Genomic DNA, 22990 nt, shown 5'->3' with positions numbered 1-22990 from the left:
CATTGGTTCACCTTCCAATGGCCACTCCAGCCAGCGCGCTGCGGCTGGCACGCTGCACTGATCCGAAGCCAGGAGCCAGGTGCTTCTCCTGGTCTCCCATGGGGTGCAGGGTCCAAGGACTTGGGCCATCCTCCACTGCACTCCCTGGCCACAGCAGAGAGCTGGCCTGGAAGAGGGGCAACCAGGACAGAATCCGGCGCCCTGACCGGGACTAGAACCCGGTGTGCTGGTGCCTCAGGTGGAGGATTAGCCTATTGAGCCGTGGCGCCAGCCCATAAACACTTTCGAAAGTTCATTCTCTAATCAGGCTGGACCAGTTGCTAAGACTTTGCCTTTTTTTTTTTTTCCACATAAGTGTCCTTGGGGAACTAACTTGTATAAGCCTTTATTTATTTGCTTGGAAAAAGAGGGAATATTACATATCTTTTAAGGTTGCTGTAAATACTAAATAGTGGTTGTAAAGTGCATGGCCCAATGTCTGACACAAGCAAACACTAAGTAAGTAGCAGCTATGATTGCCTAGTCTCTTGAACAAGATGATTTGAAAGGTAATGAGCAAATAGGGTTCATATCGGAAGTGTGCTTATAAGTGGGAGAGTCTGCTTCATGGTGTGAATCATGCGGATGTCAGGTGGGAGTAATCGCTGCTGAACGCCAGGTACCCGTGGGAGCTGGGCTGACATAATTGCAACTATGTTTGGCCTATGGGCTTTGTTACATGTATTACATAACTTTATAATATGTGTGTATATATATATATGCATATGGATTAATATATATGAGTGTATATGGCTCTATGTTAGTAAGTGTGAATCTGGTTCTTGCTTATTTGTGACTGAACTTCCAAATAACTTGGGCTGACTCAGGGCATGGCAGGGGACACACAGATGCCTTCAAACAAAAGTACTCTCAGCCACACTGCAAATTAGGTTTGAAACTAAGATCAAACGACTACTTTAAATGATGTTTCAGATGTCAAATATTACATTCTCAGGCAGAATGTCAAGATTGTGTTTCCTCCAAATGCTGACATGCTTGTGCAGAGCTCCGGGAAGAACAATCTGAAGATGCAGCTATTAAGACTTGGATTTGTGGCCAGCGCCGCGGCTCACTAGGCTAATCCTCCGCTTTGCAGCACCAGCACACCGGGTTCTAGTCCCGGTCAGGGCGCCGGATTCTGTCCTGGTTGCCCCTCTTCCAGGCCAGCTCTCTGCTATGGCCCGGGAGTGCCGTGGAGGATGGCCCAAGTGTTTGGGCCCTGCACCCCATGGGAGACCAGGAGAAGCACCTGGCTCCTGCCATTGGATCAGCGCGGTGCACCGGCCGCAGCACGCTGGCCGCAGCGGCCATTGGAGGGTGAACCAATGGCAAAGGAAGACCTTTCTCTCTGTCTCTCTCTCTCTCACTGCCCACTCTGCCTGTCAAAAAAAAAAAAAAAAAAAAAAAAAAAAAAAAAGACTTGCATTTGTTCTTACCTGGAATGGACTATAAGTAGTTAAATAGGAAAGTCTCTTTTTCCTTCACTGTTGCACGTGATCTTTAAAAGGAAGTCTGAATCAACTGTGGCATATTTTACGTTGAGTTTTAACAATTTTATATTATGAATGTAAACTTCACAAAATGCAAGACAGCACAGTTTTTCAGATTTGAGAAAGAAACACAGAAAGATCTTCTATTGGGTGGTTCACTCCCAAAATGGCTGCAACAGCCGGGGCTGGGTCTGACTGAAGCCACAAGTCCAGACTGACATCCGGTCCTCCATGTGGGTGGCAGGGGCCCATGTACGTGAGCAACCTTCTGCTTTCCCAGGTGCATTAGCAGGGAACTGGATCAGAAGAGGAGCACCAGGGACTCAAATCAGCCCTCAGATATAGAAAGCTGATGTCACAAATGATGGCTTAACCAGCTGTGTCACAACACCAGCCCCACCAAGCATGAATTTTGAAGTTCCCAAGTCCATCCGAAAAATAGTCTAGAATACTACTTAACGTGGAAAGCACATAGAGGCTTGTAAGCAAACAACTCAAATTTCCGAAGAATTTATAGCTTCTCATATTTGGCTTTTCCAAGGGATTTTGAAGATTTAGGAGGGATAATGTTAACTGATAATGTTCATAGTGATTATAAACCACTTGCAGGCTTGGTGTTGCCTCCAGAAAAATTATAGATAAGAGAAGGTCAAACTTGCTCACTTCTCCCTGGGAAAATATTTGCCATGGACCTGTGAGGGGTCCCATTTGAGCTGTTCTGTAAAATCCCTAACTGTCTTCATACTTCTGTCACCGAACTTGCTTTCTCAAAGCACATGTTATTCACATTTGTCTTCTGTTTCTTAAATGGACAAACTTACTTCTCCTCTGGATCCAGACTATGTCTTCTTCCCAGTATTGCCTTCTTTCTTCCCCGCTTCATTTATTCCCATTGTTCAGAATAAAATGCACAACTTCAGTCTGGTTGTCTTGTGGAAACTTCCCTGTGCAGTAGTTAGGACTGCTCATTTACAAGAACTTGATGCTATATTTCCTTCATAGATAATTTAATATTTGCTCATCAGAATGACAATTGAAGGAAGGCAGAGTTTGCTACGTTTAATTCCGTAACGTGGCCAACAGATCTAGCAAGTGTCTGGGTCAGTAATCTCTGATGTTGGCTGAATCAATGCATGCGGAGATATGCTTAGCTCTTCCTTGTGCTCCATTTGGCAGTACAAATTTGAGGTTGTGCAGCCACACTGCATAGGCTATAAGATCCATAATAGCAGAAATGCTGTCTTTGTGCCTTTTGGAAATTGATACTATGAAGTGATCAAACAAGACACCATCAGTATTTGTTGGTTGACATTAGAAAGGTTTCTTGGAGAGAAGCCTTAAATATCTGATAGTGCAAGTCTGTAAATATGAGAGTTCTGGCACCACTGAAGATACTAAAATACAATATGGTACAGCAATATTGAAATAGAGTAAATGGAAGCAGCTTTCTGAGTTTGTGTATGGGACTCCACAATATTGTAGTAAAATCAGAATTTACAGTTACTGGTATACAAGTCAAAAAAAAAAAACCCTGCTTATCTGATCTGTGTTTATGGTAGCAGAAGCTAAATGGTTAGGTGTGGAATAACACTCATGGAGGGATAATAATTTATTATTTACAACAGGAAATTAAACTGTTGGAAAAGCAGAGCTGAAGCTGGACACTGGGCCCTAATCTCCATCCCCAGGGCTAAGAAAATCCCTTCTCCTTTACCTGCCATTTTCTCTCTTCAATGTTTTTATTTATACAAAGTGAACAAACTTCATGTATTTCATATACAGACTTAGGAGCATAGTGATACTGTCTTCCCATGTTCCTACCTTCCCTCCCTCCTTCCTGTTTCATTCTTTTAATTCTTATAATGACATACTTTGTTTTGTCGTCATAAGCTTAACCCTACACTAATTAAAATGCTAAGAACTAAAACACTGTTCCTCAATGGTTGAGGAACCTCAGTGACTGAGGAACTTGAGACTTTATGGACTGAGCAAGATGCAGGTAGGTAGTTCTACTCTTGTGGTCTCCCTCAGTACTATCCTCTGTTCAGAAAAATCTGAAAAAATCCAGCCAATTGTGAATCAAAGGCAATCCAAAGACACTACCAATTTTGAAGTGAGGATTTCTTTGGTCATGGATATATTAAAAATATATTACTAGAAGTTGAAATACTTGTTTAGTATTTGTAATGAAGATGTGATTTTCTTTAGTCTTCTTCCTAGGCATTGATTGTCAAAGAAGGCTACTTACAAGTCTCTCTAGTAACCAGTGTTCCAATTGGACATTGAAAAAGAAGTTCACTTAAATTCCTGTGGAATCAATGTTTCATTAAGAAAACACAGCAGCTGTATACTTACAAACATATCCCAACAATCTGTGGTTTTGATTTTTAGAACATATTTTCCCATAAGGGACACTGCACTTAGCCATCAACCACCTAAAAAGTAGAACAAAGTGAATAAATATCAACTAAGAAGTATTAGGAATGCATAGAAGGAAAATAAAATTTATTATTCGAAAACAACTGATTGGTCAAGAAATCACAAATCCTTGTTTTCTTCTTGCTTCATTCCAATTAATTTGACATAAAATTTATCAAATATTCCAAAATGTTACAAAAAGATTTTGGAGATTTATCAATTGCAGGGACTGTCATTGGGTTTTTTTCTCTAGGATAAAATTGGTTATTCTCTGCAGAAAATGGTCTATTAGTACTCTATCCTTGTTAAGAAGAAATGTGGCACTCTGTTAATTCTTTACTCACAACAACAGAATGCAATGTGCTCTCAGAGACTCATCTGACTGTTATGTCTTAGCAGCAAATCACTTTATCTTAGTTACATCTATGGACACAGCACCTGTTTTACAAGTTGTTTAAAATTGATGTTACTTGTGACCTAACAATCTTCTAAACTTAGCTACTCATTGCATCTTCCCTAAAGAGTTAGTGAAAAATTCCTAGGGTTTCAAAGTTGGCAAAACAAAATTTTGCCTTATTTCATTTTGTTACACAATAAGAACCACTTCTTTATTATGCAACAAGAACTCAGTCACACATCTTATTCAAATGTTTTCCTTGGTTCTCAGGAATGTCATTTCTGAGTCTGACATTTTGATATTACTGTTCTTATTTTCCCAAGTCCATCCTTATTCATCATCTTAATTCTTGATTTTGTAGGATTTTCATATTGAGCTTTTTGATATTGAAGTTTCTGAGTTTTCTGTATCATACATTTTATTAAATACTACAAGAATTATTCTGGAATGTCTTGAACTTAGCTATTCATAGAAAGCAAAAATAGGGGGTTTTTTGCAGATCAAAATTCTCAGATGCATCATGTGTAATGTACTCCTTGTGTTTTCTAGTGTCTTTCACATAAGTGGCCTTTGATCACTCTCTTATGAACTAAACCACTTGACTTTAAGGTGAAGGGAAAAAGGCCAAATTGGCCTACCTTGACGATTTCACAGAATCAACACACAGTTTTTGACATTTTTAAATGTGACAAAATGTGTCAAAGTAATCTGTAGATTTTCCAAGTCCCATGGTGGGGTCAGGGAAAGAGTGCAGTAGGTGGTTAATTGGGTTAGATACCACTTAGGATGACTGCATCGCGTATCAGAGTGCCTAGATTTGATGGCCAGCTCTGATTCTGATTCCAGCTTGCTGCTGATGCACACCCTGGGAGACAGTAGGTAATACTGCAGGTACTTGGATCCCTCTATCCATGAGGGACACCCTGACCCCAGTTCTGGGCTACTGGCCTCGTGCTGGAGACAGGGCTGGTTGCCTTCGCTGTCTCCCTTTTATTCTTACCTTTACCTATATAACCCTTCATCGTCATCAGTGGTGTTTTGCCAGATGAAATAATAAATTTCTCAATTTTTCTCAAGAGGCCAATGAAATAGAAAATATCTGCTTAGCTATATGGGCACTGACACTTCTTGTTACTTTCTTCTATTTTTCCTGGGGATGCTAACATGAGTCAGAAGAAGCACTCTTGGTAGATGAGGAAGAATTCTGCTTGCTAAAGTACAGGAATGTAGGAGCCTGGTCCTTTGATACCTACACACACTCAGAATTACCTCCTGAATTCAATTGAGTCATTGTCACTGGGCTTATTTCACATGCAGCATAATGAAATCCATAACTGATAGTATCCAAAAGATGATTTGAACGAGTTGCTTTGGACAGAACAAATGAATACTTGTGTAGTTAGGGTAGCGAATAGGCATTTTTCTCTGTTGATCCCAAGACTTCATAAGGACTAAGGATTCATTTCCAGGAAAAAATAATTTCATCCTGCATGTCACAGGATGTAATGATCATTTGTGCCAAGTTCTCTAACTTAGTAATGCCTATGATCTTATATCCAGATACAATAAAGCTTTATCCAAAATTGTATCCTTACACACACACAAACACTTGTTAAAGCCTAGATTTACCTTGAGATACAGATAATATGTGTGGAACAAAACAATACAGAACTAATGCCTCATTTTTTGTAACCCTACGGTCAAGTTACAGGATGATATTAAAATCATGGTAGAGCAGCTGCACCCACTTCTCACCCCTCTTCTAGTGCAATGGTTACCTAAGCTTGAAATTGAAACTCCTGTTTCCCCATTTACCCTTCCAACTGCAGCTTGCTGAGATGCAGGGAAGTGGCATTTTAAAGGAACCCACACACCTCTTCACATCCTGGAAACCACTGCCAACCACCCTCGCTTTCTTATAATTGTGCTCTAGGACTGCCTGTCTGGAGCTTTCACCGTTATTCACACAACACCCCCACTGAGCAGAGATCAAGAGGCTGATTGTCTAAGCCTGCTCACCACTAATGCGAGCTATCAACTCGGAAACTGGAGCTTCACATGGGGAGGTCTCCAGAGGCAGTAGCTCACGTGGCCATCTTTCCTTGGGTCTCTTACAAGTCTTCTCCCCATCACTGTCACTGGGACCCAGACTTGCCTGCACAAGGCATTGTGTAGTTGGCAAAGTCCACGTGGTAAACTTGTTGAAAACTGCAATTGGATACGAGACAGTTGCCACAGCCTCTGACTCTCAAGATCTAGCAAAGTTGTTTTAAATGCAGGGTGAACACAATTCTGTGGCCCGGGGAAGTCCACGGTTCCTACGTAAGTGTTTTTAGAATTCCCGAGGAGGCTTCCACTTGATTAACCTCCACCTGGTTTTGGACCTTCTATTTATCTTGGAGCCTCGTCTACCTTAAGTCAGTCTTTGAGTGCTTTCTCCATCAATGTCTCAACTGCACACTTAAGTTACTTACTCTACTTGTGGATCATGATGAAGACAACCAATCACATGGTAACACACAACATAATCAGATAGTACTCAGTAGGCATTTCCCCCCCTTGAATACCTTTGCATCCCTCTGAAACCACAAAATATAGACCCAATCTCTCCTTGGCTGGATCCTCCTTCCTCTAGTCAGCTTTTCTGTTTTGAACTCACCCCAGGTATTCAGGACACTGCAGTCTACATCTTTGAAATGGCACAGACCTCTGATACATGGGAGAGAAAGAGATAAATGTTTCCCTGGAGATCTCTCCATGTACAAATAGTCTGAATTTCAGAAATGATGATCCCCGCACCTCTGCCCCACAAATACCAGGCAGTTCAGCATGCTGCTATGCAAATATCATTTCCTAAACTGGTTTTTGTCTGTTCTATGACATGAAAATCTGAAACCAAAGGCTAACATTACTGTGAATCTTCTGCAGCCCTAGTACTTTCACAGTACCTACCTGAGCATAAGACAGAGCCAAAGGACTTGAAGTCATGATGCCCTGGGATAGCATGTGTTATTGGAGCATAATTGATTTTCCATATCTAAAATGTAGTATACAAATAGTGTGCTTTAAGAAAGTCCTGCCCCCAAGCTCAAGTTCATATGACTGACAAAGCTAGTATATTGCTATAAATAATGCATGTTTTCTTTTTTCAAGAGTATTTGATGCTTCCTAGTAAATATGTCACATGAAAATACAATAATGTATTCACATATCTTATGAAACATACTGCCTAATCTGTGATAAGCCTTTTACTAAGCCGTCACAGGGATGATTTAACTTTGCAATCCAATGAAATACTCTTACTCCCAAGTTCCAGAGGGAGAAACTGAGGCTCAGTTAGATTAGGTCAGTTATCTAAGGTCATGAAACTAAAATGTGCCAAACTGATCTGATTGTGGTCTGTTTCAATGTGGAATTTGCTTCTCACATTCTCAAAACATGGCTTGCATGGGTTTTTCATGGGTATAGTTATTAAATAAAAGTGGTCCAAATAGATGAAAGACATGAATAAAGGACATAATTATCAAGTGAATTGAGTGGGATTAATACTTGAACTCAAGGGTCAAATCCAAAGCATTTGTCCCCAAGCATCACGTTCATTCTTAGAAATCCTTGCTCCTGTTGGAAAGTCATAGGCCAGATGAACTCCTAATCCAAAAATGGAGAAAACATTAGGTTATCACAATTCTCGCATTTTGATTGTTTGAGCCAGTCTTTAATAACGATCCCAATCCCACCTCCAATGGCACTACTTTAGTGGGGCACTGTGAGACCATGAAGGCCCATCTGCACACTTGAGAATAAAGGGCTGCTCTGCTTGCAATCTAAGGTGCATTGCTTTTACAACTATACATACAGCATCAGGGGTTGGTACTGCTGTTTCTCCAAACCTTTCTGGTGTTCCTAGCTAAAAGAGTGTCCCAGGCTATACTATCCATCTGCATTGCAGATGTAATACACATTACCTGTGAAACACATGGATTTCTTAGGATGACTTCATGTGAAAATGTGGCTATTGGAAAAACTGTCAGTCACCAGCAGAATATATCTTAAAAAGTCACAGGTTATGCTCTTCTCTGACCCATTCCCATTTTCTAAGGTTGGTACACCCATGGGCTTTACTTCCTTTTGAATTTGGGGTGAATATTGCCATTTTGTGCTCACTTCAGAGCATAGGTATTCTGTACATCTATATTTTTTGGAAGAAAATTACTCAGTGCTCCATTAATGAGATAATGTATTTATTTATTATGACAATAAACACAGCTGCAAAATGGACCAGAAGGAAACAGATGACTTGCAGATTTCGGTGCCCAATGTGTCAACTGTAATTGAGAAATAAATTAAATGATCCATCTGCTTCCCATCATCAAGTCTTTCATTTTTGCCAGTGTCTATGGTTTTTAAAACAAGTCAGAATTATTTATCCTAATTACTCACTAAAAAATCCATATAGGAATAGAATGACTTTGTAATGTGCTTCTTTCCAATACATTCAAATCTAATGGAGATGATGAATTTTTTCCTTATTAATAGTTTTCACTTTATCATGCTAATTCTATTGAATTTTCTCTTTATAGCTGTTATATAGGCACTTCTAAAATAGATTGCTTTTAAGCAAATTATATGACATATCTGTTATCTTGATAGTTTACTTGCTTAGTTTTCTATTTTCTCTTTCTTTGGTAAACAAAAATTTTTTAATGTAGGTTACAACAAGAGATTCAATCTGCCTGCTAATGTTCAGAGGTGAGGGTTCAAACAGCTACCAGCAACTGGAACTAATTAAATATAATTGTACCATTTTTTTCCCCTACTTCATTGTTATAATTATCCCACTGAGAAACCACATGTCAGTACTGGGGAAAGAAACAATAACTTGTTTGCTTTCTCAAACATTTTCACAGTCATGCTTCTCTGCTCTGGAATTTGTTTTGTTGAACTCCCAGGGACATCTCTGAATGATTCCAGTAAAATATTTGTAGCATTTACAGTGGGATGGGGAGAGGAGAAAGAAATGGGAAACTTTCAAAAAGTTTTTATTGGAATCATGTTCACCTCTATGAAAATGAAATTATAAAATATAGAAAATCTCAAACTGAATAGCTACTTTGTACTTTACTCATATCGAGGAATCTTAATGACTGCTAACATTTTGTTTGTTCTTTTAAGCATTTGTCCATGCTCTTCTAATATTTTGAAGAGCTGAGATTACATGACTGTCTTAAAACTTTTCTCAATTAACAAGATCATACAGCTCTCCCTATCTAAAATAGACACCCATTATCACCGAAATGGTTGCATACATTATCAACTTCCTAATCCTCTATTTTTAGGCTATATAGGTCTCACCAATGTGATTGATTCGGTTTCTGTTGATCACTCTCCTAAAGCCCAGTAGGCAGACTAGTACCACCCTCCAAAATGAGAATGCTTTTGCTCCACATGTTAGAAATCTGTGGTTCAGTAACACAAATTTTTGTATTCTCTCCTAGAAGTCACTTTTTAAAAAAAATGCAAGGACGTTAAGATTACAGGTCAAATTTTTCTTTGTTTCTAGTCTATGTACCTCTTAGTGTAGCACAAGCCAACTTTGCTTCCATCTAATGTCGGCGAACCAGGGTCACTTGTAGGGGAGGGGTGGCACATAGGGAATACAGCAAATAAAGCTCCTGTCCCTTTACCAGTGTGCTGCATTGCTGTTGTACTGCTTATAGTGCAATGTTTTTGGACAAAAGCGTCATAACTGAAAATAAAGTTTCACTTTGGAGAATGTTGAAGGGAAAATTTTTTGAGACAGTTCTAGTTATTTTCTCCCTCTTCTCTCTCCTTGAGTATAGTGCTCAGCAAGATATGAAGCTAGACAAGAATTATGGGATTAGATGTTTGCAGAGTAGCTAACCTTCTGTACAGCAAATCAAGGAAGACGGACACTCTGCTTTCTCAACGTGCTACTCGAGAGCATTCATCCTCTGATTCTTTTGTCCAATGACATTAAAAAGTCCATTTATTCAAATAGCTCTACAAATGCACATTCACATCAGAAGTACTGTCAAGTCGCAGGAAAAAGGAATGTAGGAATTAGGGTCACCTGCTTCTCTCCAATTTTGGAAAAAGCAAGGCTGCTCTAATGCTCTGCTCCTGGCCATAGTCCTGCTGCCCTAAGTTTCGAGATGCAGGGGAGCGTCCGGCCCCATGAATGCGTCTTCAGGAACCCCTCAAGGTGCTTCATCTTCTGGCTCGCCCCGCACGACGTTCTCGGTGCCATGACGCCAGGCTCAGGAGAATGCTCTTCACCCGGTTCTGCACACGGGGCCGTCCGTGGACCGTGCTTTCCACTAAATTCCTGAAGTCCACTCTGTCCACCCTCAACAGGGCCTGGCTCATCCACTCCATTTCCGGAATCCTGGCTCGGTCTGGACCAAAGATCATGTCTGCCACCCATGCCTCCAGGTGGAACACCAAGGGGTCTTCCAGTTCCTGCTCCGGAAACCACCACGGCCGGATGTGAATGCGCGGGGGCGGCAGTGGATGTGGGAACCTAAGCAGGTCCTCTGGGCGGGCCGGCTTCAATGGGTCCTGCCGGGCCTCAGCAGCTCCAACGTCCGCCTCCATGTTGAGAGCAGCAGCCAAAACCGCTCGCACCAACCACCGGAACCTTGCTCCAGCCATCCTCTGTTTCTGAACACTTGCCCTCTTCTCCCTGTCTCACTTAATCTCCTGAGTGACTACTCGCACGTTAAGCACTTGTGTCCAAGTCCCCATCCTGGGATCCGTCTCAGGGAAGATAGTCTGTGCTGTCAAACCTTGCCAATTTCTCTCCATTCTTCGAGTGATACCCACAACTCCTTGTTCTGTAGCCCACACAGCCTGCATCAATTCTCATGCCTTTTCCCACTTCATCCTACACTGTACTCGTTACTTACAAAGTCCAGCTGAGCCTGTTCTCCGTCCCCACACCCTTTTCTTAGTTCCTGTGCCTGCTCTTAGAGTTTGCGTTTCAGTGTCTGACAGTAGGTCTTTACCCTCAAAAGCTGTGTGATTTGGGGCAGATAACATCCATGTCTCCCAGGGCCATTTGTTACGGTGGGAGAATGGTAGTCCTTACCTTGCAAAGTGTTAAAAGAATCCAGAAAGTACTCACGGTGTATTGTGTCCAGTCATTGCATCCTTTAAATCCAACCTTAGTTATCTCCTTTATGAAACCTCTTCATGACCTCAGTAGGAAATGAGTGTTTTCCCCTCCTCACATTTCTTTGGTTTTTCTCTTGTAATTTGTTTATAAGCAGAATAAGTAAATACAGTAATTCCTTTCTAGACTACATAGCTTTTATATACTTATTTAGAAAATGGATGAGACAGATCTTCAATCCACTGGCTCACTATGGAGGTAGCCACAGAGGCTAAGCTGGTGCCAGGCCAATGCCAGGAGCTCCTATATGGGCAGCAGGGGCCCAAATATTAGAGCTATCTTCTGATTTTTCAGGCTGTTAGCAGGAAGCTGGATTGGAAGTGAGGCAACCAGAACATGAACGGGAGCCCATATGGGATTCTGGTGTCACAGGGGGTGGCGTGACCAGCTATGCCACAATGCTGGCCCCTGGACTCTGATTCTTAAGAGGATACCTATCCCTTTGTGTTGCTGGCCATTGGCTGAATAATCTTGCCTTCCCAAATTGAAAGAAAAATATTTCTGATCCTCAGAAACTGATTTTTAAGCTTACATGGGTACATGAATTCCGCAGATGCAAGTAAGAATGTTGACATAGGGAGATTATCTAAGATGGTCTGATTAAAATGACAATGATCCTTACAAACAAACAGATCTCAGAAGCCTGAGACTGTGTGGACTAGCAATGCAAGGAATGCCACCAACTTCTAGAAGTAAGAGATAAACCACTTTATCCTAGAACTCCCGTTTGTTTTAGGTTTTTTGGTGTGTGTGTGTGTGTGTGCGCGCTATTGAACTCTTCGTGTAGTGTTAATCTCATGTATATCAACCTAATTAAAAATAGATCTTTTAAAAAAGGAAGAGAAGGAGGAAGAAGGGTAGAATTACTGGAGGGAAGGTAGTATGGGATGAATCACTATGTTCCTAAATTTGTATATATGAAATGCATGAAGTTTGTGTACTTAAATGATGTTTCTAGGTTAAAAAAATTGGAAAAATATAAATTAAAAGAACCCTACTGCTGACACTTAGATCTTCCATCCAGCAATTTAGTCGCAGCTGCCTGCAACAGCCAGAACTAAGCCAGACCAAAGCCCGCAGTCAGGAATTAGATTCCTGTCTCCTACATAGTAGGCGGGAACCTATGTACTTGGACCATAATTTGCTGCCCCCCAGGTACATTAGGAAGGCAGTGGAGCAAATGTAGTAGCTGGGATCTCACCAGGCATCCTAGGTGGCAGCTTCACACCCTGTGCCACAGTGCTGTCTCCTGTCATGTGTTAAACCATTAAGCTGGGGGTGATTTGTTAAAAGGACAATAGGAAACAATACATCACCCAATAGAATGCTTAGTACAATGTCATTTCATAAGTATTAATGAATTCAGTACAAACGCAACAAAAACAATGAAAAATCATTAAACAACATCAGATACAATTCAAAAGAAGGAAGATCAAAATACCAGCATTGGTGTTACATATTTCTCCCAGAAAATAAAGCACAAGGTAAAATGGTACAAGTCGGGGCAGGCCTTGGGACATAGCAGATTAGGCTGCCACCTGCGATGCTGGTACTGCACATCGGAATGCCCATTGGAATCGAGGTTGCTCTACTTTGAATCCAGCTTCCTGCTAGTGCTCCTGGAAAGCAGCAAAGGATGACCCAAGGTGCAGAGTTCTTTCTCATTAAGAGTAAGTATCTCATAGATAAGTCCCTGGGTTGGATGGGAGTCGAAGAACTCAAATTCTGTTCCTTAATCTGGGTTCTGGGATAGGATGCTTTGGGCTATGAACATGGAAGTGCCAGTATCAACTGACCTGAACAATGCACATTTCTCATGTGAAGGATTTGGCAGTTCAAGAATGATGGAGAAGCTCAATAGCCATGTTATACCGTGTATGTTTTCCATCTATATTATTCTAGCCTCATTGGGTTTGTTTTCTCCACGAAGTGCCTCCTGTGGTCAGATTGTCTTCTACAGTGCCCTAGATCACCTTCAAACCAAAAATATTTTACCAAGGAAGACTGAGTATCGTCATGTGTTTCTTTTGAAGAGAAAAGACTTTTCCCAGGGACCCTATGAGGACTCTTCCCCCCCAACTCTTTGACCAGTGACATAGATCTTTCTAAACCAAGCACAGGATAATAAAAATCAGTGAGGCAAAAAGTTTAAAATGGCTGTCTTAAATAAATGAAAATCTATTTCTTAGGGATGTATATAAAGGAGTTAACAACCAGGATTGACTTTTTCATAGGTAAATAATCCTATACCAGATCCATAACAAATTATAAAAATTAGACAATGATCTGAAGTAAATTTTTAAAAAAATAGATTGAAAACATTCCTGTCTTACATTGGAGTTCTTTGCAATGTATATTTTTAAGTCTGTCATTGAACCAAGTCAACAATTCCTACTATTAAGAGATTTAGATCATTTTTGGAGAAATCTAACAAAATTGCAAGTACAATACACATAAATTGTAGGGTGACACATGAGAATGTTGATGTATTTTGGCCTAAATAGAGGAAGCCACCTAATTCACATAAAAGTAGTGAATAACTCAAATGAGGTTTCATAGATGAAATGACATTTTGGGCTGGCGCCGTGGCTCCCTTAATTAATCCTCCGCCTGCGCTACCAGCATCCTGTGTGGGCACTGGGTTCTAGTCCTGGCTACTCCTCTTCCTGTCCAGCTCTCTGCTGTGGCCCAGGAAGGCAGTGGAGGATGGCCCAAGTGCTTGGACACCTGCACCCTCGTGGGAGACCAGGAGGAAGCACCTGGCTCCTGGCTTCAGATCAGTGCAGCACTGGCTGTAGCAGCCATTTGGGGAATGAACCAATGGAAGGAATACTCTTCTCTCTCTCTCTCTGTAACTGTACCTGTCAAATAAAAAGACATTTTATACAGATCTGGAAGATTGAGTAGGATTCAATAGGTGAAAATAATAGGGTTAGCTCATGGGAGAAATAGCATAAGTGGGGTTGGCAGCTACTGTATTTTTTTTAATTTTATTTTTGTAAGAGTACCGCAATTGTTCTCTGTAGAAGGCCCTGGCAAGTCTCAAGGTTTCTAAATCCATGTGATGTCATGCATTTGCTTGGTGCAGCAGTGTGTATAGTGAAAAGCATGTGATTTAGTCTTTTATTTTTTTTTTATTTTTTGACAGGCAGAGTGGACAGCGAGAGAGAGAGACAGAGAGAAAGGTCTTCCTTTGCTGTTGGTTCACCCTCCAATGGCCGCTGCGGCCGGCGCGCTGCGGCCAGCACACCGCGCTGATCCGATGGCAGGAGCCAGGTGCTTCTCCTGGTCTCCCATGGGGTGCAGGGCCTAAGCACTTGGGCCATCCTCCACTGTACTCCCTGGCCACAGCAGAGAGCTGGCCTGGAAGAGGGGCAACCAGGACAGAATCTGGCTCCCCGACCAGGACTAGAACCCAGGGTGCCAGAGCCGCAAGGCAGAGGATTAGCCTAGTGAGCTGCGATGCTGGCCCTAGTCTTGTCTTGTTATCCATGATGGTTGGCTGACATCCAATCAGACCTAACCATGCTTTGGTTGAAATTGCTGGAGAAAAGAATAGACCTCTTTGCCACTAGATTTGTCCAAGGGAATATATAGGCCTGAAGAAGTATCAGATGTTTTCTGTTGCAGGTACTTCAGTCTGAGTCAAAACACAGATAGAAAGGTCTGAGAACATCATGTGAACCTCCAGTTTAAGCATCAACCGAGGAGAGCCATCACTAGTCCCATCACTAGTTACTTGGCTCAGAAAATATGTTCTTCTGATAAGGATTGTTTTATGTCAATTTTCAGTCACAATACAGATGATCCAATTAATGGGTGAACAAATGCATACAACAGGTAAAAACACTGAAGTTTCATGGGAAAGAACAAAAATACATGGGGAAGGTCGGTGCTGTGGATCACTAGGTTAATCCTCCGCCTACAGCGCCAGCACCCTGGGTTCTTGTCCTGGTTGGGGCGCCAGATTCTGTCCCGGTTGCTCCTCTTCCAGTCCAGCTCTCTGCTGTGGCCTGGGAGGGTAGTGGAGGATGGCCCAAGTGCTTGGGCCCTGCACCCACATGGGAGACCAGGAGGAAGCACCTGGATCCTGGCTTTGGATTGGCACAGCAAGGGGAGTGAACCAATGGAAGATCTGTCTCTCTCTCTCTCTCTCTCACTGTCTAACTCTGCCTGTCAAAAAAAAAAAAAATACATGGGGAAATAAAAATTCTGGTGGACAAGTTCCTGGAACTGACATTGTCATCCAATATTAGCCCATACTTAACAATTTGCAAACTCATGTAAAAGAAACTCGATTGAAGTGTGCTGTACATTGAGATTTAATGCTATAACTAGTACTCAAACAGTATTTTTCACTTTATGCTTCTGTGTGGGAGCAAACTGTTGAAATCTTTACGTAATGTATGCTAAACTGATCTTCTGTATATAAAGAGAAATGAAAATGAATCTTGATGTGAATGGAAGGGGAGAGGGAGTGGGAAAGGGGAGGGTTGCGGGTGGGAGGGACGTTATGGGGGGGAAGCCATTGTAATCCATAAGCTGTACTTTGGAAATTTATATTCATTAAATAAAAGTTTGAAAGCAAAAAAAAAAAAAAAAAGAAAGAAAGAAAGAAAGTAACTGAAAAGTGTCAGCTACATTACTTATGCAGAGAGATGATTTAATTCTCTACCCTTAAATATGGTGGGCTGATGGCTTGTTGATGTAATATGAAACTGATGGGGAGGACTGATGCTTCCATTCTGGCCTCTTAAAGAACCCTAAGTGTGGGGGCCCTGTGCTGTGGCGCAGTGGGTTAAAGCCTTGGCCTGAAGCACCAGCATCCCATTTGGGCACCAGTTCTAATCTCAGTTGATCATCTTCTGATCCAACTCTCTGCTATGGCCTGGGAAAGCAGTAGGACCTGGCCCAAGTCCTTGGGCCCCTGCACCCACGTGGGAGACCTGGAAGAAGCTCCGGCCATTATAGCCATTTGGAGAGTGAACCAGCAGATGAAAGTCCCTCCCTGCCCCATCTCTTTAATTCTATCAAATAAAAGCAAGTCTTGGCCGGCGTCGCGGCTCACTAGGCTAATCCTCTGCCTTGTGGCACCGGCACACTGGGTTCTAGTCCCGGTCAGGGCGCCGGATTCTGTCCCGGTCACCCCTCTTCCAGGCCAGCTCTATGCTGTGGCCAGGGAGTGCAGTGGAGGATGGCCCAGGTGCTTGGGCCCTGCACCCCATGGGAGACCAGGAGAAGCACCTGGCTCCTGCCATCGGATCAGCGCAGTGCGCTGGCTGCAGTGCGCCGGCCGCAGCGGCCATTGGAGGGTGAACCAACGGCAAAGGAAGACCTTTCTCTCTGTCTCTCTCTCTCTCACTGTCCACTCTGCCTGTCAAAAAGAAAAGGGGGGGGGGGGGCGGCAAGTCTTTAGGGGAAAAAAAAAACACAAACCTCCAGGTGTTGGGTCAGTAAGAAATCCAAACGCTATGATCTACATACTGAAGATTGAATGTATAAAGTCCCTGCTTGGGAACCCAATCTGATCTCAAAACTGCAGCCATTCATATCTCTGTGTAAGAGATACCAGTGAAGACAGAACACCCCATGCTGGAGACAAATAAGCCCAACAACTTGGATTAACGCTATGTGAACAGGAAAATCACCCAAGTTATAAGTAAATTTATGGCCTATAATACAAGTCACTGGGTTTTGGAGTAACTGGTTACACACAGCAATAGTTGTCTGGAACCTAGTGTTTTACTAGGAAGGGGGATTGTGCTAGGGGGAAAATGAAATAGATATTGGACTGGGCAATAGACAAACTGCTGAACACTTGAAGAACAGGGAGGAAATTACTACGGTCTTACAGCACATTGTGGTTGTTTTTATCCAAGAATCTTGACAGTAGTTTCTGGGAAGAAAACAGAAAATATATATTCCATAAATGGGATTTGGCTAAGATTTTAAGGAAGAATTAAAAATTGAAAAACATGTGGAAATAAAAATTCTGGTGTGACAGTGTCACCTGGTCTTTAGTGACAAACATTTCATACCAATATATAAGTACCTTATAAAATAGATGTGTATTATGTATATAACAAAACATTATAGAAATATATAATTAGAAGATATGAATGGATAGATTTCAGACAAAATTTAATGTATATGAAATGGAAGTGAGCTTTTTTTAGAATCCAAAATAGAACTGTTAGTACTAGCCTATTCATTCAGAAGGCAAAGGCGTTTCAAAGGGGGAAATGGCCTCAGGATAAATAACATTTAAAGAGTTGGACAGGAAAGTCCTTTAAAATTTCAGAGAGAATCCAACCCTTGTTTCATAAATCCTCTTAATTCAATAAAGATGCTCTTACCAGTTTTAAGAGTAGTGTCTCGCAACATCCTGATCCTCAGACAAGAGGGACTGTTTTGAAAATATTCCAGGTATGACTTTGTTGTAATACATTGGACCCTGCAGCATTCAGAGAAATCCCACTAAGACGTCCAAGTAATTGCATTTAAGGAGAAAGTAGGAGACAAAGATTTGGAGAATAGAATCGGGAGGCGAATGCATAAGGTAAGAGCTGAAGACAACTGTTCCCATGTAGTTTGTTGAGCCTCAAAAAATAACATGTCTAGCTGGATTTTATAATTTCCATGGACCAGTGAGTGACCGTTGCCTCTTACTGCACTTTTTTTAACAGAATTATTTGGAAGTTACTGAAAGAGAGGAGGAGAGGTGGAGATCTTCCATTTATTGATTCACTCCCTAAATGGCCACAACACCCAGGCCAGGGCCAGGCCAAAGCCAGGAGCCAAAATCTATATACGAGTCCCCCATGTAGGTCCCAGAGACACAATGACTTGGGCCACCTTCCACTGCTTTCTCAGGTACATAAATAGGGAGCTGGATCAGAAGTTGAAACAGCTAGGACATGACCTGGCACCCAGTGAGATACTGGCAATGCAGGCAGCAGCTTTCCCCACTACACAACACTCTGGCCCCTTATTGGACTGGTTTAGGACCAGAGCACATATTTCATCTCCTACTTCTGCAAAACTCTTACAGTTCCTTTCTTCCCATCCAAGTAAGGAGAGTTGTGTGTGTAAGAGCTGTGGCTGGAGAAGGTAGAAGAGGCCTTTGGGAAAAGAAATCATAGGTTTCTATCTCCGCTCCATTACTTACTAACTGTGAATTGGGGAAAGCATTTAAAAAACTTGAAAGAACAGAGACTTAAATTATCAAGAGGACTAAATGAGATACCATGCATCAGTATGTTTAAGTGCTTGTTACTTAATATGCAGTAGGTGCTCAATCAATATTAACTTGAATCCGGAGGTAAAGGAATAATCTGCAAGTCATAACAGACTAAACATTTCACACATAACTTTTTGAATGTCCATCTCTACTCCCCATTAAACAGGATTTAAACCAACATAAATATTTTTGTGTTGAGTAAAAATAATAAGGAATCCGAGTGTCTCACACTGCCCTTATTACTTGAAATGACTGAAATCTTGCTAATCGCTGAGAACTTTACTTTTTTTGTTTTTAAATTTAAGGTAAAGAAATTTCATATATACAGATTAAGGAACATAGTAATACTTCCCACCTAACCCTCCTGCCCACGGTCCACCCATTTTCCTCCCTTTTTTATTTCCTTGATTTTTACAATGATCTACTTTGTTTGTTACACTCTTGACATTAATCCTACAAAGTTCAACAAAAAGTAAGGAGAAAAAAACACTGTTTAACAGTAAATAAAAGGACTATAAAAAAATCATTGGATCTCAAAATGGTAATGTCATTTTCATACATGACATTTTTGATAATGCATTAGTTGATACAGATCAGGGATAACATGGTATTTATCTTTTAAGGGCTGGCTTATTTCAGCTGCATCCATTTTGTTGCAAGAGACAGGATTTCATTCTTACATAGTTGAGTACTGTTCCATAACATATACCATAATTTCTTTATAACAGTTGGACATCTGGGTTGATTCCATATCTTAGCTATTGTGAATTGAACTGTAATAAACTTGGGTATAAATCCTTGACAGGGTGAACCCTTTTCCTTAGGAAAACTCCCAGGAGTGGGATATCGGGATCATATTGTGTATCTGTTAGAGCTTTCCAAGGTTTCTCCATACTATCTTCCAGAGTGGCTCTACTAGTTTATACTCCCACCAACAGTGGATTAGGGTACCTTCCTTCCTTCCCTCGATCCTCATCAGTACTTGAGTTTTAAAAGCCTACTTGATCCATAAGAAAAAGTTGAGAAAGGCAAACCCTGCCATTAACCTGAACACAGCTTTCCTTGGATGTGTACCTTCCTTAGCCCAGAGAGTACATGTGGCTTTCTGTGGATAGTTGTTGATATTTGTGCAGTTAGCAGGCACTTAGGATAAAGCAGGTTGAGTCTTGCCAATGGAGTTATGAACTCTGAATAAGAACGGCTCAGTAAAAACTGGAGATCAGGAGTGGGAAAGGGGAGGGTTGTGGGTGGGAAGGACGGTATGGGGGGGAAGCCATTGTAATCCATAAGTCGTACTTTGGAAATTTATATTCATTAAATAAAAGTTAAAAAAGAAAAAAAACTGGAGATCAATGCAAGTACCAGACTCCTCCTCAAAGACCCCCAATGAATTTGCACAAATGTTAAGTATAATGGAAAATTTTATCTGCATTTTAATCAACTGAAAGAAAACCTAAAAATAATGCTGAAAGCCATCAATAAATATCTGTCAATAGTCTTTGGAATTAGTCCATAGGATAAATACAAGATGGCAAACAATGCAGTTAATAGAGAGCAAAGCCTCAGAACAGTAATACTTGTATCCTGGGTTGTGAGTCTATTTTTGAACTGTGATTATTACTGAAAGAAACATAGTTTAAGAATGAAAGCACTAAAGTATTGTTGGGTTTCCCATCCTACTGCCTTAGTTTTTATAAAAGTAATACCTGTTAGATGTGGGAAGGATTATCTAATTCAAACTGAGAGAATGGTGTCCAAATAAGGGCCAATAATTTGCCTGAAGTTTCTAGCTGAGTCCTTGGTGGAGCTAACACTGTAAATAAGACATCGTGATGATGTTCTAATAGAATATCATGAAACAGTTTACTGCTGGGGCACTGGAAGTTGCTCACATTTCATACCTCAGCTCTGATCGTGGATATGTGATTTACTCTTCTAGCCTCATATAACTTATTTGTAAATTAATGTTCATAGTAATTCCTTGATCATGGTGTCATTGTGTGATGAGAAAATTTGTGAGGCACTTAGCCTAATGTTTGCCTTATATCACATACATTGTTATTAACAAGCTCTACAGTTTTTCATGATAGTCCATAAAACATTTGAACTTACTTTGCTCCTTTTTATACCATTTTTAATGTATTATCCTGATGTCTATCTTCCTGCCACCTAGGATAAGTCGAATTCGTTCCTGGGTTGGTATGGTAGGCTAGGGGAGACTGGTTGGATACAGAATCCTGGGTTTCTATCTCAACACCATGAACTAAAGGCTCTATTACCTGGTGTTTATTTTGAGGTTTAAACGCTTCATAGAAGAATAACACAATTTTCCTTAAGCGTGAGACCTCCTATGAACATGTACATCATGCAAGGCCAGTATTTTGGGCATGTAATCTCTGCTGTCTCCCAGTGCCATATTCTAAATGGTCCCACTTAAGGCTTAATTCTCTGATGCTGCCATCCTGAGGTTCTTCAATTTTGAACATAATAGCCCACATTTAAACTTTGACTTCCAATTTATGCAGCCTGTTCTGTTAGCACATTTCCTGTCACATAATAATTGACCAATAAGTATTAGCCTAAATCAGAAGGATAAATTGTTAGCATGTACTGATCATCCTTTGGCGGCATAGACGACTGTTTGAGTGTTCATTATCACCAGCCCGTGTGAGATTTAAGACCCCCTTTAAAAGCTTTCCTAATTTATGACAATTTTGGGGATTCAATCCATCTTCCAATAGCAGAAGTAATCAGATGTAATCAGGTTTCTTTGGTTTTGTTTTTTGTTTTTGTTTTTGTTTTTCTTTTTAGGAAATGATCCACAAGGGGGAGTTAAGCAGACCATCTTACGCTCTGTTAACACAAACCCATTCTCTTGCTCAAGGACAGGGCGATGATATTTGGAATAACAAAGATCCATGGCCTGTTGAGACCATAGTTGAATTTTCGGTGTGGTTATTTGGGGATTCTTTGCTATGCTACCATTGAGTGCCTTGTGAGAAAAGCCAAAACCTATCTGTCCCAGTATTTCCAGAAGTATCTTCTGCATAGTAACTATCCTATTTAAAACTAGCAAAAACTCATGCAAATGTAAGGAGCTTGAAATCAGTGATTTGGTGATATATGCCTACATTATTCCTCACATGGAGTGTCTTCTTGCACACAAACATCTGAAAGATTGTCCAGTGAATCATATGTACTTAGATTTAATGCATATTAAACATAATTATTTAATTTGATTTATTTTTAAATTATAATCTATTAACATGAGAAGCACATCCAGAACACTGGTAGGCACTGCCAAAGATCTGTTTGTCTATATTATGCAATGAGAACACTGGCATGATTGTGAAGGTCACCTTTCCAAAAGTCCAGAAATTAATCAAAATGCTTATCTGAAGTCATTATTCAAAAAAAGGCTAAATCGTAGTTATAACAATGAGCTTTGCAGTGGCTGAACTTTGTAATCCCATACCCCTTTTTGTGAGTTCCAGCAAACTTCAAAAAACAGTACCTCAGATACATGAAAGTAGTGTGTTCTTAAAAAAAAAAAAAAAAGTAATCCAACAGTCACCATAGGGAGGAAAAGGGGTTTGTGAGCACCTCATCACAACTAAAAGTATGAGTAAACTTTCACTCTGACTTTTCCAAAAGGTCAGTGGAAAAGTAATATATACGGGGCTTCTCTTAGTTGTTCTGAAGCAGAGCTTGTTCATGAAGGAAAGCCATATTCAAAAAATGCATGCTTAAAAATTTTAAAGTAATTTTTGAAACGTAAATCGTAAACTACTTTGGTAAAACAAGCACCTAGATAATGACCTTAGAATGCAAATCCAGGGGATGAGATGTATACAGTGGGTTTTGAAAAGTTCTAAGGTGGTCGAGGGGAGCCAGAGGGTGAGTAACATCTCTCAGCTCTGGCTGACTTGGAGGCTCCACCCAAGAATAAATTGAAGACTACTGCAGATAAATAGACTGAGTGAGTCCTTTGGCTTGTATCCCAACTGACAGAGAGCCCTTCAGAAAAGAATGGGTGATTGGGAAATCTTCAAGAAAACCCCTGTTTACTAATCAAATGGCCACCCATGACAAGAATGCCGACTGCACTGAGGGGTTCAACACAGTTACTAAACAAACACAGCAAGAACAACAAAGCTTGAGAAAGCAATTTCACTTCAGAATTCTGACATTCAATAAATTTAAAAACATACAAG

The 22990-nt window shown here is 40.9% G+C and overlaps 1 long non-coding RNA gene and 1 pseudogene across 4 annotated transcripts in view; one reads left to right on the top strand and one right to left on the bottom strand.

Moving 5' to 3' along the window:
* The window catches only part of LOC103351421 (uncharacterized), a 107794-nt gene that overhangs the window by 26184 nt on the left and 58620 nt on the right, over nucleotides 1-22990 (top strand). The gene's annotated exons all lie outside the window — the stretch shown is intronic.
* On the bottom strand, nucleotides 10573-10959 carry LOC100340858 (oocyte-expressed protein homolog pseudogene; annotated as a pseudogene).

Source organism: Oryctolagus cuniculus, chromosome 15 (genome assembly GCF_964237555.1).
Source record: "Oryctolagus cuniculus chromosome 15, mOryCun1.1, whole genome shotgun sequence".
NCBI classification, from domain to species: Eukaryota; Metazoa; Chordata; class Mammalia; order Lagomorpha; family Leporidae; genus Oryctolagus; species Oryctolagus cuniculus.
The sequence above is the reverse complement of the archived record's forward strand: the minus strand, read 5'-3'. Positions and strand labels throughout refer to the sequence as shown.